We start from the raw sequence: 17,241 nt of genomic DNA, 5'->3' as shown, positions 1-17,241 counted from the left end.
ATGGTCAGGGCACATGCCCGGGTAGAGGGCTAGATCCCCTGTAGGGGGTGTGTCTCTTTCCCTCTCCCTTCCTCTCTGAAGTCAATAAAAGTATATTTTATTTTAAAAAGACTATTTCAATTTTACCAAAAGAGTATGTTCTAAAAAATAATTTGTAAGTCAGTTATTTGTAAATTAATAAGTAAATCTGCATTTTAATATAGAACCTTTATATTAATGAATGATAAAAGCCCAGAAATGCCTTTCCCTTTTCCTGCCTCCCAAAAGTGAACAATAGCAACAAAAATGATGAATCCTTTCCAACAAGTAATAATCAAAGTCATTCTAAAGATGTCCAGGTGTGAGTCTATTGAAGTGACTCAAGACTGTGATATTGCACCTTGTGCATCATTTAGGAATGTTGTGCTGGATGCAAGAGAATAAGTATCCCATGTACCTTTTGTTGTGGAAGTATATCAGTGAAAAAGAAGTTTAAATGCCATAAATATTCTTATTAAGAAGAGATTTAATATGAGCAAATAGAAATTTAAATAACCAATGAGAAGGCTGAGAAAGCAAAGAGAGCAAAGCAGCTTTCAGGAAATCTGATGCTGCAGAGCTCAGGGAAGATACCACACGGATTCCAGGTGCTGAAGCCCAAAGGGGATGGCTTTCCAGTCGTCTTGGAGCTGCTGAAAGCCAACAATGATTTCAGCTACCTGTCCACTGTAGCTGCCAGTAAGTAATGTTTCTTCAGTTCTGCCTATTTCTGTTTGCTGTGACAAAATGCCATAATCTATGTGACTTAGCCAACAGGTATTTATTTCTCACAGTTCTGGACACTGAGGAGTCCAAAATCAAGGTGCTGACCGATTCAGTCCCTGGCAAGAGCCCTCTGTGTGGCTTGCCTTCTCTCTGTGTCTGTAAACTTCAGAAGTTTTAACATTAATTTACCATATGATTGGGGCATTTTACTCCTGGGTACTTACCAAGATAAATTAAAGCATATGTGTGTATAAAGAATTATAGAAAAACATTGATAGCACCCTAGCTGGTTTGGCTCAGTGGATAGAACATCAGCTTACGGACTGAAGGGTCCCAGGTTTGATTGCAGTCAAGGACACATGCCTGGGTTGCAGGCTCGATCCCCAGCGGGGGGTGTGTAGGAGGCAGCTGATTAATGATTCTCTCTCAGCATTGATATTTCTATCTCTTCCTCTCCCTTCCTCTCTGAAGTCCATAAAATATATATTGAAAAAAGAACATTGATAGCAGCTTTATTCACAATAGCTAAAAACTGGAAAATAACTTGAATGTCTATTAACAGGTCAATAAATAAATTATGGAAAATCCAGACAATGGAGTGCTACTTAGAAATAAAAAACTTAGAAACAAAACTACAAACTACAGACACACACAAAAACATGAATAAACTTAATTAGTATGTTAAGTAAAAGAAGTTAGACAGACAAATTACACATTAAATTGTTACATTTATATAAGATTCTAGTAATGCAAACTAAAGTATACCAACACAAAGCAGAAAGATGGTTGCCTGGAATTGTGGGCAGAGGGAGCAATGGATGCAAATGGGCATGAAAAGCATTTTGGTTGTGGTTAAACTTTTTAAAAATATTGGTTAGGGGGATATATAATTACAGTTTCATAAGAGTATACAACTGTCACAATGGACTAAATTGTATATTTTAAATAAATACAGTTTGCTTTACATACATTTTTCCTCATAAAATGAAAGAAAAAATTATATATTTGCCTAATGATGCTGCTACCTCTTGAATAAATAAATAGGACTCTATTTCCCCCTTAAAAGGGGAATTACAATGGTCCATAAATCAGTGTGTATATCTTTGACTGATAGTCATTCTTTTACTATATTAGTCACAATTCCACTTGAGATCCTTTAACTTAAAAACCAAATTGTGGGCTTAACCAACACTAGAACATCCTATCTAATAAAAGAGAAACATGCAAATTGACCATACCTCTGCTATGCCCACAAGCCATGCCCACCAGCCAATCAGGAGCGAGTATGCAAATTAACCCAACCAATATGGCGTTTAATTTGCATATCCAGGCACAGAGTGAAGACTGAAGACAGCGTAGAAGGAAGCCAAGAGCTGCAGAAGGGTGTGAAGCTGTGGAGAGGCAAGCAAGCGGGGCGGGGGAGAAGGGAGGGAAGTAGGCGGGGCGAGGGAGAAGGGAGGGAAGCAGGTGGGGCAGCGGAGACCACTGCAGGAAGCCTTATTGGAGGAATCTTCCTGCAAGGGGCCTCTAGTCTATATCATAAAAGACCTTGGTCATGACACAGTAAGGGTGTTACAACCAAAGGAGCAGTGTCTCTCGCAGCGGGGGGGGGCGGGGGGTTTGTATGCAAGTGGGTGGGGCTGCGAGCACTACGTCCCCATGGGCGCCGACAGGGACTTGACCAGGAGGTGCATCAGGGGAGTCCCATAGCACCAGCTTTTCAGGGGCCATACTTGGAAGAGGGTGCAGGGGATGAGTGCCAGGCAGGCGGGGGCGGGGAGCACAGTGTGGGTCCCCAGGTGGTGAGCAGAGGTGTGCCCACCACAGGGAGCTGGGGGTGGTACACGCGGCCTGCAGCAGGGGGAGGCAGCACATGGGGGAAGGGTGCAAGCTGGGAGAGGAACTGAAGCAGAAGATAAAAGCTGTTACTAAGGGAAAGCGTCAAACAGGAGCAGCCAATGGCTCAGACACTCAACACTGGGGAGAGAGGAATGGGGACCAGCCAGGCATAAATGAGCTCGTAAGATCCTGGCCGTGGTGGCTGTGGCAGCAGCAGCTGCACAGCAAAACAAACTCAAGAGGTGGTGGCTTGGAGAGGGAGTGGGTGGGACTGCGCGATTTCAGGCACTGGGCTTTTAGTCTTATATAAAACTAGAGGCCCGTTGCACGAAGACATTCGTGCAATAGGCCTTCCTTCCCTTGGCTTCCAGCACCGGTTTTCCTCTGGCACCCAGGACCCAGGCCTTCCCTCTGGCCAAAGTCTGCCTTCTTCGTCTTTGCTGCAGACTCTGGCCAGAGTCTGCCATCTTCATCTTTGCTTCAGACTCTGGCTGGAGTCTGCCATCTTTGTCTTTGCTGCTTCGCTGCAGACTCCGGCCGGAGTCTGTGGTCTTTGTCTTTGCTGCAGACTCCGGAGTCTGCAGTCTTGTCTTTGCTGCGGCACTCTGCTCCTGTAGATCCTTTCGCCCCCTGCCCTCCCTCTCATAGCAGGCGTCCTGCCCTGCTTGGCCACTCCATGCCTGGAGCAGCTGGGCGGCCGCCATCTTTGGCCTTCTAATTTGTATACTCACTCTTATGGCTGTGAGCATAGCAGAGGTATGGTCAATTTACATGTTTGTCTATTATTAGGTAAGATAGCAAGGAAAGTAGATAAGAGGGGAATAGGTTGATATGTTCAAATATAAAGAACAAATCAAGGAAGAAAATTGCATAGCTATTATAGTAGTCTTGTCTGCATTTAGATATAGACCTATAGTTGGTACTTTTACTACCCAACCCAATAGTCTCTTTGCTGTCAGACAGTTCTGCTGCTTCTTGGGGTACTTTTCTTTCTGTAGTGATACTAACTTTCATTCTAAAATGTTCTGAGGGTCTGAGTCATTAAGTGCCTTTCTAATTAAACTGTAACAGTATATCTTTAATATTTTCTGGAATAGCAGAGTTTTGAGGAGGTGTTCTGAGATTTTGAAGCCTAGGCTGAATCCTCTTTGTTCCCAAGATCAAACATCTATTCTATTTCCCTTTCATAATCAGGCTCAATAATTCCAGTCAATAAAGTAGTATCTTTCTTTTAAAATAACCCCAAAGAAGTCAGGTGGTAGCATTAGCTAAAAGTCTGTACTTCTATAACTCTTTGAGCAGAAACTAATACCAATTTCCTCTAATATCTACAGAGTATAGAACAGGGGTGGGCAAACTTTTTGACTCGAGGGCCACAATGGGTTCTTAAACTGGACTGGAGGGCCAGAACAAAAGCATGGATGGAGTGTTTGTGTGAACTAATATAAATTCAAAGTAAAGGAGCAGAGGGGAGAGCAAGAGAACCCTCCACTCTTTCAGCTCCGCAGGCCAGATAGAACAGCCGAACGGGCCGGATCCGGCCCGCGGGCCATAGTTTGCCCACGGCTGGTATAGAAAGTTAAAAAAATAAAATAAAAATTAAAAAGTAAAGAAAACCCAAGAGTAATTAAAATAACAAAAAGATTTAACCAAAAATGAAATAACCAAAGAATTTGAGAAGGCATGGAGAAAAAAGGAAGAAAACCAGAGAATTTGGCATTCAAAAGCAAGTGAAGTGCCCAGCCAGACTGTCTCCATTGGTTGAGTGTCTTTCTGGTTCAATTCACTGGTAGGGGTGCATGCTGTGGTTGCTGGTTCCACAACAGTTGGGGCACCTACAGAGGCAGCTGATCCATATTTCTCTCTCCCATCAATATTTCTCTTTTGCTCTCTCACTCCTTTCCTCTCTCTGTGTGTCCTTTAGTATTAAAAAAAAAGTGAGCAAAGCAATGTATTTTAAACAGGAACATGGGTCAAATGTGTTGAATGATGCTCAGATATTTATTCAGGTAAAAAGAGAGAATTGAAAATTGCATTTGTCAACAAAAAGGCCCCTGATGACTTTGACATGTGGAAAGTGAGTGAGTGGTATGAACAGGAGCTAGATCAAAGTAAGTTGTAAGCAAAAGGAAGATGGGATGTGGAGAAAACAAGTGGTGATTCTTTTAGGAAATACTGTGGAAGGAATTAGTGACATAGCTGGAGAGCTTGGGAGAAAGGAAGAGATTTTAAAGTGGCAAATATATTACCTGAGAGCTACTCGAGTCCAAGGGGGCTGGCTCACCCCTCCTCTGCTCTTGTCATACTTCTGAGGAGTGACAGAAAGCAGTGTTGAAGCAAAAAAAAAAAAAAAGCAAATTTATTAAGAATACACCTGGCATAAAGCACAAGTGGGCAACTCAGCTAGTCTGAGCACCCCACCTGGTGGGAGTTAAAGGGTTTTATACTTTCCCCCCCTTTAGGTTGCAAGATTCCCCTGCTGGAGAGACTAGATTTCAAAGTACTCCTTTTCATTGTTGCAGCTTTTCCCAGAATTTATGAGAATATCTGGTGATTTTAACTTAACAAAACTACTGATTTCTTTGTTCAGTGGGTGAGAGAAACTCTTTCTTTCTCCACTTGCACTAGCAGTTATCTTTCCTGCCTAACATCCCTCTGCCCTTCAAGTGATCTATCCAAGTGCTTTTGGTGTTTTGTTATTTGTCCCCCAGACTTCATCTGTCCTGGGGTTTAGCTGGCACACATGGCATTAATTGGGTCTTTGTTCTCTACTTTTCCAGGCCAGGGTGATGTAAGCTATGTATTTTCTGGTTAGGGAGGAGGGTACGGACCATTTGCTCTCAAGTGTCTTTAGTTGGGGAATATAAGGTCTTGCCTTCACAAGCTGGTTGCAAGCTCCCCAAACAGTTTGGCCTTGTTTAATTTTCTTGTCTCAATTTCCCCATTTCATGTGCCCAGGAATTTACCCAACGTCTTACTGTTCTGCCACAGATAAATGTTGCATGCAGTTAATTATGATAACACTAAAGAAGAAGAAGGAGATAATCAGGATAGAACAGAAATAAAAGTCTTGACAAATTAAATTTGACTCTTTAACCCTTTACATATGTCTATATGCAGGCATATAGGGCATTTATCTTTAGACATCATTTGAGTGACCACTTTTCTCCTTTCTACTCACTGGTGATCAGATTAAACTGCTAAGAAACAATTGTTTTGGTCCAGATGGCTCCATTAAGTCCACCAGTAATTGAGGCATCAACATTTTTTGGTGTAGCTCAGAGCTTTAAATCCTAAAATCCCACCTCTAACTCCTAAAATATCCTATCTCCACTCCATGGGGATATTTCTAATTTAGTATGAATTACTTTCTTTATAATTCATTTATATTTCTTTCTTTCTCTGTTTCTCAAAAGCCATTTTTCTAGGTTTTTAAACACAAATCAAATCATCATCTCCTCGATGGCTTAAGCATTTGTAAATAAAAGCCAGAAAGAAAACTGCCTCCAGGCACGTCTGCCTTCTGCCAAGACAGAAATCTTCCCAAAGTGACACAGGCAACACCTTTAAGAGAGCACAGACAGGGCACCTGCCTAAGTGTGGATGACATACACTGAGAAATATTTGGAGGAAAGCAAGACAATGTAAAATGGTTCTCTCACACATCACAGTGTGTTCTAATAGAGATATATAGATGCTAATATAGATATGTGTATTATATACTTTTATAAATATATGTAAAATATATTAAAAATAGAAAAATACATGTATATTTCAGAACATGATAGAGAAACCTCTGAGGCCACAAGCCAGGTCAGCGTCAGAGTCCACCCTTGGAGCTATTCTGCCTATTGCTTTCTGCCTCTTACAGATGCTGCTCCTTCAGTGGTGGACCGGTGACTCTTGATAACTCCAAGGTCTCCTCACAATATTCTCTCTGCTAACATGTGAGAACAGCCCAGAACTAGGGAAAGTGCAGTTTGAATGGTTCAAATGGTTATTTGTATTGAGGTATATACTGTAAAAAAATTTTTTAAAATGGTATTTTCTAACAAATGTTAAGTGAAACTAAATAAAATAAATGTTTTTGCCAAATTAAAAAAATGTTCATTCATTAATGCATTTATGTTATCTTTAAGTGCTTGTGCTGTACGGGGGGCACTGTGCTAGAAATATAGTAATTTCTGACCTGAATTGTTATTATAGAGCCCAGTTACCGGGTGCCCACCTTTTTTCCCAGGGCCCCTAATGGTGCAAAGCTTCTGTATCCAGTTTCTGGAGCTCTGATTTGCTACTTATTCTGAAACATTTAAATCTGACTTTATTAGAAATTGGTCATTTAATTAAATTAAAATAAAGCATTTAATTAAATGCCATTAATCCATACTTGCATACTTGCCCTCTGAGGTGATTTTATTATAAAAAGGAAATCTTTCTAAATACAAAAAGTATTTATATGTAATATAAATATAACACTGACCTTTTCCCCCTGGAATCTATGACATTGTTTGTCAGGAAACTATGCCAGTGTTTCTCCTAAAAAATAAACTAAAAGTAAGGCACTGCAATTTTGCCTACATAGTTTACCAGTAAGCTCACAATAGTGCAGAATAAGACAGAGGATAACACAGTCAGAGTGGTAAACACTTAAGTCACCTGTCAACTTTTCTTTCTTAGGTCACGATAGAATTTGTTCTTTAGGTTTCTTCTTCATTGTCCTTTATGAAAACTGTGACTTTTTTATATATAACGTTTGCAGTAAAGCATCTAGCACAGGAGAACAAAGCATCTTTTATAATTATATCTGACATTGGCTGATTTTTTACTCTGAATGCAGCTCTATGGCTGATTCACACACACACACACACACACACACACACAGGAATAGCTACACAGATAAGAATAAGGATTTATTTTTTTCATCAGAAGGAAATAAGTAGATACATAATGAAAAATAAATGTATTTGTATAAACGTATTTTCATGTTAAATTTTGTTGTAATTGTAAAAATAGTTTTGACTAGCAAATAATCCAGTAAGAAAGGTTCATGGCTACTTGTCCCACCAAATTGCCTTTTAAATGCAGAATGTAATGTACATACTCTATCTAAGTGGAAGTGGCAATAGCTGGACTGCCTCATAATTGTTATTAAAGACCAAACATCAAGCAATATTCTGTCACACAAATACTCCGCTCCTCATAAATGATTTGATTCTCTGGGGTCAAAGACAAAGAGGTCTTACATCAGTGCTTGACCAATTATATGATACTCATCCACTTTTTTATAGCAAGTTTTACCAGTAAAGGCACTTGCTTAATACACCTCACAGTGCCTTGTGCTGACCGATCCCTCAGATACACACCGAGTGTTTTCTGGTATGCAATACATTTCATAATAAACTTTTTTTAAAAATATATTTTATTGATTTTTTTACAGAGAGGAAGGGAAAAGGATAGAGAGTTAGAAACATCGATGAGAGAGAAACATTGGTCAACTACCTCCTCTGGGGATGTGCCTGCAACCAAGGTACATGCTCTTGACCGGAATTGAACCAGGGACCCTTCAGTCCGCAGGCCGACGCTCTATCCACTGAGCCAAACCTGTTAGGGTTCATAATAAACTTTTTAAGGAGAGAGGGGGAAATAGTAATATGTGGACAGTAAATTTTCTTAATATCAAAAATAGGCTTTTTGGAATTTTTCTTAATGCAATCATAGTTGTCATGATTGAATCTTGTAGTATCATCTTGTGGCAGAATAGTAAGAAGCTAAGAAATTCCTACGCAAGTGGAATAGACAAACTGAGGCAAGAAAATTTAAAAAGGCAAAAGAGATTGTGCAGCTTGCAACCAGCTTGTGAATTGTAAGAATTTATCTTCCCCAACCAAGGACACTTGAGAACAATAGTTAATACCTATCTCCTCCCTAATCAGAGAATACATACGGTAGATAGTTTAAGTCATCCTGGAACTGCTATGGCAGGAGGGGAGAAGGGGGAAGGAAAGAGGGAGTTTTATCTCACTCATTGAACAAAAGAAGTCAGCTGACCTATGACTTGGCCAACAAGATGACAAGGTGTATGTAGAAGCATCCTGAGAAAAGCAACAACAAAGTAAAAGGGGGACTTTAAAGCCTACTGTGCTACCTAAGATATCCAGCAGAGAAACCTTGAAACCTGTAGACAGAATGGTATAAAACCCCTTAAATCCCCACCAGGCACATGCTCAGATTAGCTGGTGGTCCACTTGTGCTTTATGCCAAGTGTAATTTTAACAAATTTTCTTGTTTTGCTAAAACTCTGCTTGCTGTCTGTCACTTGTTTAAAGTCTTTCATATGAGATTGACAAGAACCGAGGTGAGGACAGCCCCTCCCTCCAACTCAGAGGACTGTCTAATAACATATTTTCTGGTGCCTATAATAATCTTGCTATCATAATGTTTTGATTTGAATAAAAAATACAGGAGAATGTGAGCTTCACAGAAAAAGATATAGCTTTCTCATTACTACAAGGCTTTGACTGGGCTATCAGCTCCCAAAGTTCTCTGAAATTGATTTATTTTATGGTAGGAACTGGGAAGGGACTAAAGATTTAAGGAATCTTAGATCAATTATGAAAAGTTTGGCTAATTCCATTCACTTTTATGAGGGCAGAGTTACAGAAGGGGGGAAAAGTGATGAAGGAAACTATATTCATTGATCACCTTCTATATTCTACATTCTTAACACATAGTATTACATTTTTAATTTAAAAACTATTACCCTATTACAACTGGAGAGCATTATGCTAAGCAAAATAAGCCAGTCAGAGAAAAATAAATATCACATGATCTCACTCATTTGTGGAATATAATGAATAACATAAACTAATGAACAAAAACAGATCCAGAGACAGAGAAGCATTGATCAGACCGTCAAACCTCAGAGGGAAGGTAGGGGAGGATGGGGGCAAGAGGGAGAGATCAACCAAAGGACTTGTATGCATGCATATAAGCCTAACCAATGGACACAGACACCAGGGGGGTGAGGGCATGAGAAGGGGGGGTGGGTGGGAATGGAGGGATAAGGACACATATGTAACACCTTAATCAATAAAGAAAAAAAATTAAAAACTATTAACCTATAAACTAATGTTTTGCATGTAATATTTTAACATAAATGTAGCAGAAACTGTTGGTGTCCTGCCCATGTCCTCCAGTCCTTACCACCTCAATGCAACTTTAACTTCTAATGCCTAGCTCTAGCATTCTTCTTCTGAAGACTTTCTGTTGATACTGGGTCTATGTTGCCATGTGCCAATCATTACCTCCAAAAGATTTTAGCTTTAATCAATAAAATACATAAAGACAATTTCCAGTAAGCACCTCTGCCTTCTGCAGAACAAGTCTTCCTTCGGGAATGAAAGCACACACACAGCTTTATTAATACCACCATCCCCTGCCCCCCAAATCTTCAACCAGTGACTGAAGAAAGCTGGTGTATAAATTCCCCTGTTCCCTCATGCTTCATGTGAGAGAAATCTTAACCCACTGTTTTATGCTTTACTCCTGGAGGTTTCTGGCAGATTAAGATCCAGGTGCCTATTATGGCAGCTGATTTGTTAACAGACCCCCTTTTTATTTTCATTTTATTGTTGACAGTATTACAGATGTCCCCCAATTTCCCACCCCTTTACCCCTCTCCTCCCAGTCCCTTCCCCACCCCAGGCCTTCCTTGTCTCATTTTCTACTCTCCTATAGTTTTCCTTCATCTCCCAAGTAAACCATTTTTACTTAAATCTTTACTTCTGAAGATACTTAAACTAAAACACTATTTTTTTACTGAATAATTTATTTTCTTACAAACAGTTTTGGCACCAATACTACAAAAAGGCAAATTTAAGTATAATTACTCCACCTCCTTCCATAACAACAAAAGGAAGAAAAGGAGAATAAGTGAAGACTAAAAACTAGAATATTTTCACTTCTTTATTAGCCCAAATGAACCATCAGAGTTGTGAAATATAAGCAGGTGATAGGTCAGAACAAAATACTCTGTGAAGCTTCTTTATTTGATATTACTTGGAGTATTTAAATTCCTCATTGATTTATTTTAATAACGTATAGACTGATAACTAGAAACCTAGAATTTCAGTTGGAGGTAACAGATAATTCACCTTGTATAGGAGTCTTCTTTCTTCCATCTCAGTGTAAAACCCCTCTACATATTACATTTTGTGCTCTAGGCTCTAGGTCTTGACCCAGATTTTTATTGTTATACGTACTTTCTCTGGGAAATTTTATCCACACATCATTATTATATTACTTTTTAATCTAACTTTTTTGCTATCTGCCTTGGTTATTTATATTTGTTAATTATGACTTAGAAATTGCTAAATCGCTTCAGCTTCATATGTGTTCTTGCATATACACATTTCACATAAGTCTACACAAAAAGTACATTAGCTTTTATAAACAACGTAAGCTAATAATGATCCTTGTCACATGCAAAAGACTATGGTATTGCATTACTACCTGTAGGGGTATTTCACACTCCATCAGAAACAGAAAGCATCAGCTGGTAATCTTAAATTCAATATTGTGACTAAATCAGTCCCAATCTTTGTTCTGCTTGGTATTAGCTGTGTATCTTGGGCAAGTTACTTAAAATACTTTTCTTCAGTTTCCTCATTAGTAAAAAAAAAAAAAAAAAAAAAAAAAAAAGTATCTATTTTGTGCCACAAGAATTAAAAATTCAATAAAATACTTTAGGCCAACCGGTTTGGCTCAGTGGATAGAGCATCGGCCTGCGGACTGAAAGGTCTCAGGTTCAATTCTGGTCAAGGGCATGTACCTGGGTTGCGGGCACATCCCCAGTAGGAGGTGTGCAGGAGGCAGCTGATCGATGATTCTCTCTCATTGATGTTTCTAACTCTCTATCTCTCTCCCTTCCTCTCTGTAAAAAATCAATAAAATATATTTAAAAAAATAAAATACTTTAGCATAATGGTCAGGAATAGCATTGTCCAACAAGGACAAATTGAGAGTACTACTACTGCTACAGCTAATAAAATGATATTAATAAGCATTTTCTAGTTAACAGTTAAAGCACCAGAAGCACTTTATCTGCCAATAGAATCCCAGCATGGCAAGCATATTTTTCTAAAATTTTAATTGAACAGAGAAATACACAATGAACTGCAAGAGGAAAAAACATCTCACGTTTTAAGCAGTTCAGTTTCCCTGGCCTCGTCAACATGAAAATATTGCATGGTAATTAATCCAGCCAAGCTTTCAATTAACTTCTATGGAGATCCCAAATAAAGCATTTTTTCCACAAGTTTGAATGGCCTTGGATTTGTTTGATAATTTCAGTTTGGGCGGCAAATGTTCAAAACAATGGAGTCTTTGCCATTATTTTGATAACAGATACAAAGAGCCTTCCTCCCTTCTTCTTCAACAAGCATCAACTTTGGAAAACATTTATTTTTGAAACATTAATTTGATGCTTTCTAGACACAGTGATCACAGACAATGAAAATCCTTTTAATTATTTCTACTCTCTATGTGCAAACACAATAAAAATGTAGTGGCAGAGGGAATCAAGCACCAGAAAAATGATTACTTGAAGACAACATCAACTTTTATTTGCTTATTCCCAAATTGTCTGTATTGAGCAAAAAAATTCAATAGTGTAAAGCATTCAGTGGAACTTTTCATAAAAGACTCATGTGGAAAGGGAATTGTTGGCTTCATTAATAAGTGACAACCAGACATACTTTTATGTTGTAGCTAACTTCCTGAGACTTTCCTTGCTATCAGAAAATGTGTGTTGAATAACTTATATAATAAGAATTTACTAACACACCAAGGGACTCAACATGTGGTCCCTTAGATTTATACTAAACTGTTGGTGATAATGGCTTAGATATTTATCAGCATTCTGTAGAATTGAGCCCCTTCTACTGTTCTGTTTTTCAATGATACGTAAATACCAGAATCTCTTACTGTCTCCACCACTAGACTGAGAGTAAATTACATGTTAATTTGGGTATACCGTTGTAAACATAGTCGCACACTGTGTTCCATGGTGCGCAACTATGAGTTACAAAGGTAATAAAATGATTAAAAATTGTTGTTTGATTCATATTAATAATAAGGATGTATAATAGTCAGCTTACTAGTACTTAAAAAAGCTTTTCACCCTTAAAAAATAAAGTGAAAAGGCATCACTTGACTTTGCCTTCTTATCTGTTTATTATTTGATTTAAATATTCCCTTCATAGTACAATTTCTGGGAAAAGAATTAATATGTTTATTTCAACTTCCATATAATCTTATCCCTTAGTTCTCACCATTGTTTTCTTTATTTCCCCCACTATTTCACTGATACTGCTTATAAGGAGAACACTAATCATTGCTAGATTGTGAATCCTCTAGACAAATTTTATATCTTTTTTTATTTGTGTAGCATTACCCCTATTAACTATTTTCTTCTTGCAAAGATCAACTCCTCTGTTACTTGTGATGATTTTCTTGCCATTCTTTTTAGCTTTTATATTATGTCATGTTCATTCCTATTCTTGTCATTTGTCTTCTACTGTCCCATCAAATCAAAGGTTCTCAAGCTTTATTATGCATTGAATCACAAGTGATGTCAATTAAAAAAAATCAGTCCTGACCAGTGTGGCTCAGTTGATTGGGCATCATCCTGTGCTATAAGAGGTTGGTGGTTCCATTCCAGGTCAGGGTACATGCCTGGATTAGGGGCTTGTTCCTTAGAAGGGGACGTGCAGGAGGCAGCTGATAGATGTTGTACTCTCTCATCAATGTTTCTCTCTTCCCGCTTCCCTTCAGTAAACTATTCTTTAAGAAAAAGCAGATTCCTGAAGCTCATCACCAAAATAGATCAGATCTGAGGATTGTTTCAGGAACCTGAATCTTAAAAAAAAAAAAAAAAAAAAAAAAAAAAATCAGATAATTCTGATGCATTGCTTTAATAGTTAGGGTCACCTAGCATTTCATCAGTGCTCTTATTTCACTTAATTGTATTGGCTGACATTATTGTTCCTAGATAGTCACCATATTTTAATATCACTCAATTCTATTGTATCCAAAATTTCAGGTTGCTATTTTCAAAAGTCGATAGAAACCTTTACACGACTACCCCACAACTAAGCATGTAAAAAAGTAACTATATTCTTTTTTGTTTTACTACTCAAATTTATGTATCCTCCTGTTGGATTTATTTTTCTTGGCTGCACTATCATTCATTATCTGAGCAAAATTACCTGAGAGGATAATACTAGTTTCTTAATCTTTTCCCTAAGCCCCATAGACCATACAGTAGTCACAAAATTAACTCAATCAAAATAGAGCATAGAACTAAATGTAAAATGCAAAAGTACAGAACTCCCAAAAGATAACATAAGAGAAAATCTAGGTTACCTTGGGAATGGTGATGCCTTTTCAAGTACAGTATCAAAGGCACAATCCATGAAAGAAAGAACTCATAACATGAACATCATTAAAATTAAACATTTCTTCTCTGTGAAAGATAATGACAAGAGAATGAGAAGAAAAGACACAAGCTGAGAGATAATATTTGCAAAAGAAATACCTACAATTATCTGATAAAGAACTGAGGGTATAGGGGGATAAATGGTGATGGACAGAGACTTGGGGTGGTGAAACACACAGTTCAATGTACAGATGATGTGTTGTGGAATTGTGCACCTGAAACTTATATAATTTCATTAACTAGTGTTACCCAATATATTTAATTGAAATGCAAAAGAACTGTTATCCAAAATATTAAAAAAAACTCAAAATTCAACAATAAGAAAAGAAACAACCATTAAAAATGGGCAAAATACCCAAACAGAAACCCCACCAAAAAAAGATATATAAAAGGCAAATAAGCATATGAATCAATTTTCAACATCATATGTCACTAGAGAAATGCAAGTTAAAACAGTGAGACCAGTAATACACATTTATTAATATGGCCCAAATCCAAAACACTAAGGAACACCAAATACTGGCAATGGTATAGAGTACTAGGATCTGCATTCATTGCTGATGGGAATACAAAATGGTATAGCTGCTCTGAAGGACAGCTTGGCAGTTTCCTATATAACAAAATATATTTACACTATACTAGAGGCCTGGTGCACAAAATTTGTGCACAGGGGTTTGTGTCCCTCAGCCCAGCCTGCACCCTCTCCAATCTGGGAACCCTCTCACAATCCAGGACTGCTGGCTCCCAACTGCTGGCCTGCCTGCCTTCCTGATTGCCCCTAACCGCTTCTGCCTGCCAGCCTCATCACCCCCTAACCACTCCCCATCCAGCCTGATCGATGCCTAACTGCTCCCCTGCCAGCCTGGTTGCCCCTAACTGCCCTCCCCTGCAGTACTGGTACCCCGCAACTACTCTCCCCTGCAGGCCTGGGTCCCCCCCAACTGCACTTCCCTGCAGCCCCGGTTGCCCCCAACTTCCCTCCTCTGCCAGCCTGGTCCCTCCCAACTGCCCTCCCCTGCTGGCCATCTTGTGGTGGCCATCTTGTGTCCACATGGGGGAAGCCATCTTTGACCACATGGGGGCAGCCATCTTGTGTGTTGGAGTGATGGTCAATCTGCATATTACTCTTTTATTAGATAGGATAGAGGCCTGGTGCACAGGTGGGGGCCGGCTGGTTTGCCCTGAAGGGTGTCCCGGATCAGGGTGGGGGTTTCCTTGGGGCGTGGGGCACCCTGGCGAGGGGCCTTTGGTGGTTTGCAGGCCGGCCACACCCCCTGGTGACCCAAGCAGAGGCCCTGGTATCTGGGATTTATTTATCTTCTACAATTGAAACTTTGTAGCCTTGAGTGGAGGTCTGGGCCCTCCAGGATGTGCAGAAAGCTTGGCTTCCTCCATCACCGGGGAAACCCAAGCCTCCTGCTCGCTCCCTGGCTGCAACCATCTTGGTTGGGTTAATTTGCATACTCGCTCCTGATTGGCTTGTGGGCATGGCTTATGGGTGTAGCGGCGTGATTGTTAATTTGCATATTACTCTTTTATTAGATAGGATGATCAAGCAACTGTATTCCTCAATGAAATGAAAATGTATCTCAACACAAAACTTGCACACTGAAGTTTATGTCTGCTTCATGCATAATTGCCAAACCTGGAAGCAGCTAAGATGTCCCTTAGTAGTTAAACTGTGGTATATCTAGACAATGAAATATTATTCAGCGTTAAAAAATAATATAAAGCCATAAAAATAGATACATGAAATGTAAATGTGTATTACCAAGTGAATAAAGCCAATCTAAAAAGTCCATTTATTGTAATATTTCAACTATCTGACATTCTAGAAAAAGTGAAACTATGGATATTATAAAAAATTTAGTGGTTGTCATAGTTGGAAGAAGGGAGGAATAGATGAGCAGCATACAGGAGATTTTTAGGGCAGTAAAACTATTTTGTAATAAGATACAATAATTGTGAAAACATGTCAGGATACATTTGTCAAAACCCATAAAATGTACAACACCAAGAGTGAAACAATGTACATTATAGAAGATGGGCAATAACAGGTGCCAATGTACATTCATCAATGGTAACAAATGTATCACTGTGGCCCAGGATCCCACTAGTGGGGTTCTTGTGCATGTTTGGGACCAGGAGATACATGAGAATGCTTTGCAATTTCTGTTTAATTTTGCTGTGAACCTAAAACTATTCTAAAAATACACTGCATATAAATTTAAAAAATACAAACCAATATATTTTACACTTGATTTTAGCCAAAAGGCCAAGAATGGATAAACAAATATATTTTATAATATGCAAACTCCAAGCAGGATAAAAACTAGGTAAACCACTCCTATGTAAATCTTAAACTGCTAAAAACAAAAAATAAAGAGAAATCATGAAAAAAAATATTGCAGGTAAGGACATTATACATTGAGAAGAATGAAGATTAAATATAGCTGTTTTTTTTACTAGAAAGAATAGACGACAGATTTTTTTTTTAATCAAAGAAAAAATCCTTAAAAATGGAAAAATAACTTAAGACACTTTAAAGATACACAAAAGCAGATAGAATTATCAGTAGCAAACCTGCACTACTAGAAATGTTAAAGAAAGTTATTTGGGCTGAAGAGAAATACTTATAAATAGAAATTGAAATCTGTAGAAGGAAGGAAGAACACTTGAAATGGTAAATAAGAGGGCAATTATAGAAGTCTATTTGGGTTAATTTCTAAACTTATTAAAAAATAATGTTAATTATAAAAGGAAAAAAAGATTATTGCAGGGGGATAGTAAGAAGCTGGGAAAGTTCCTGGGCAAGTGGAATGGGGAAACTGAGACAAGAAAACTTAAACAAGGCCAAATAGTTTGGGCAGCTTGCAGCCCGATGGTGAATCACAAGAACTTACCTTCTTGAACAAAGGGCACTTGAGGGCAGCAGTCTTGGGACTTGCCAAGATAAAATCACCAGATGGCCTCATAAATTCTTGAAAAAGTTACAACAATGTAAAAGGAAGACTTTGAAATCTAGTCTGTCCACAGGGAAACCTTGAAACCTATGGGTGGGGACTATAAAACCCTTGAATGCCCAACAGGTGGGGAGCTCAGACTACCTGAGTTGCCCACTTTTGCTTTATGCCAAGTATATTTTTAATAAATTATCTTGC

The sequence above is a fragment of the Plecotus auritus genome, assembly GCF_963455305.1.
Source record: "Plecotus auritus genome assembly, chromosome: 9".
Classification (NCBI taxonomy): domain Eukaryota; kingdom Metazoa; phylum Chordata; class Mammalia; order Chiroptera; family Vespertilionidae; genus Plecotus; species Plecotus auritus.
This window is presented reverse-complemented; position numbering follows the sequence as displayed.